Raw genomic sequence first — 2,108 nt, 5'->3', positions numbered from 1 at the left:
ATTTATATTTATAATGTATATTTTTGTTTGGTTCAAGCATGGGAGATGCAAAAACAGAAAATGTAAACAAAATATATTCTTTGCAAGTTAATCTATGTTCGTACCTTGTGTACAATTACAGGTGTAGCAACCATTCTCATCTTTGACATATCCAGCTGGACAATACAAATAGCAGACAAACGTGCCACATTTATCCGATTCTACAGGTAATTAGGAATTAAACAATTAATGTTTAAGAGACGACAAAGAACCTCAATTTATTGTAAAGCATATATAAGGAAAGACTTTTTTTATACCTTGTTTAGCGAACCTGCTGAATGCAAATATTGATGATTTCAAATTAAAATAAAGTTTTATTTTTGGCCAATTAGAGCACCCGCCATCACGGAAAAGTGGAAATTTCAGAAAAAAAATGATAGTTTTTCTTATTTTTATTACGCCCTCCACTGCCTTGAAATCTCTAAAGATAAGATATGTATATTTCTTCATAATTATATAAATTTGAAGCATTTGAACATCCTATTTTACATTCACCAATAATTTTTTTTTAAAATTTTCTCTTCTGTCTGGATGATATTGGCAAAACTATTTGCCAAATAAGAAAAAATTTTTTTATTTTTATTCTGCCCTCCTCCGATAATAAGTATGCAAAACAAGGAATAAAAAGAGTCTTGCCTATGATAATTGTGATAACAATAAATTAATCTGCTTGCAATAATCATTGATTGATAAATTAATTGGTTGCATTATTTGGCAGATTGATTATTAATTGATTGATTGATAGATAATCGATCAATTGATCGATCGATCGATAGATTTATTGGTCGACTCTATGTCCTGATAGTGTAAACTTTCATACACAATTGATCAAAATATCGTGTTTCATTCTATGGCTATTGGAACTCTGAACAAGACTGTCTTATACATTTTCTATTGAATCTGAATCTCAGAATAAATGCTTTACTCAGCTATGTTGTTCTTACCTTCTACAGTAGTTGGTTCCACTGCCGCTAGCTCTGTCACAACTTCAACATCTGCATCTTTTGTTGGCGCTACTTCACTCTCTAAAAATGTTAAATAACCAAATTAAATATTTAAAATATTTAAATTTCCCCTGTTTTACATGATTCATTTCGTATGACAGCATACTTTGATAAAAATGTTTCCAAGTTAGAAAATCCAAAGAAATAAAACAATATGGCCCCATATTTCAGTTGGTGGAGCAACAAACGGTTTAAGTACTATACCTGTACAGATGTATTCTTTTAAAACAAAATTACTCAACTATGAATATGAAGATGGGAGGGGAACATGAGATATATACTTAAGTTAATGTACGTTTTTACTTGGTTTACATTACGCACAAGAGATGTAAGAAGAGAACTGAAATTGTTTACGTCAGTTAATGTACGTTTTTACCTGGTATACAAGTACAGGTGTGGCAACCGTTCTCATCTTTGACATATCCAGCTTCACAATACACATAACAGATAATGATGCCACATTTATCCGATTCTAATTAGGAATGAAACAAATAATGTTTAAGAAAAAAATAAAGTTAATTAACTGTAAATCATATTAAAAATGAAAAGCACCACATTTATCCGATTTTACAGGTAATTAGGTATCAAACAATGAATGTTTAAGAGACAGACAAAGAAAGTCAATTTACTGTAAAGCATATAAAATTATTGTGATAACAATAAAGTAATCAGCTTGCAATAATTACTCTAAAAGGAGAGATTTTGGTCAACTGACTGATTGATTGTTTGCATTATTTGATGGATTGATTATTGATTGATTAAATGATCGATCAAGGTTGATTAGTTGACTGAATGTCCTGACAATGTAAGCTTTCATAGATACTTAATCAAAACATTGTGTTTCATACCATGGCTACTGGAACTCTGAACAAGACTGTCTTATCATACATTTTCTATTGAATCTGAATCTCAGAGTGAATGCTTAACTCAGCTTTGTTGTTCTTACCTTCTACGGTAGTTGGTTCCACTGCCGCTAGCTCTGTCACAACATCAACATCTGCATCTTTTGTTGGTGCTACTTCACTCTCTTCTAAAAATGTTAAATAACCAAATTAAATAATAATT

The 2,108-nt window shown here is 30.7% G+C and overlaps 1 long non-coding RNA gene across 1 annotated transcript; it reads right to left on the bottom strand.

Moving 5' to 3' along the window:
- Nucleotides 1-104: 104 nt before the first annotated feature.
- Nucleotides 105-2,080, bottom strand: LOC117106148. Its single transcript, XR_004445008.1, has 4 exons — nt 1,990-2,080; nt 1,420-1,515; nt 984-1,064; nt 105-200 (listed from the first exon to the last, which is right to left on the bottom strand). It is a non-coding gene; the product is annotated as an uncharacterized LOC117106148 (long non-coding RNA).
- Between the last annotated feature and the right edge of the window lie 28 nt (nt 2,081-2,108).

Source organism: Anneissia japonica, unplaced genomic scaffold (genome assembly GCF_011630105.1).
Source record: "Anneissia japonica isolate Jap-2015-1 unplaced genomic scaffold, ASM1163010v1 scaffold841_len2114_cov178, whole genome shotgun sequence".
Taxonomy (NCBI): domain Eukaryota; kingdom Metazoa; phylum Echinodermata; class Crinoidea; order Comatulida; family Comatulidae; genus Anneissia; species Anneissia japonica.
The sequence above is the reverse complement of the archived record's forward strand: the minus strand, read 5'-3'. Positions and strand labels throughout refer to the sequence as shown.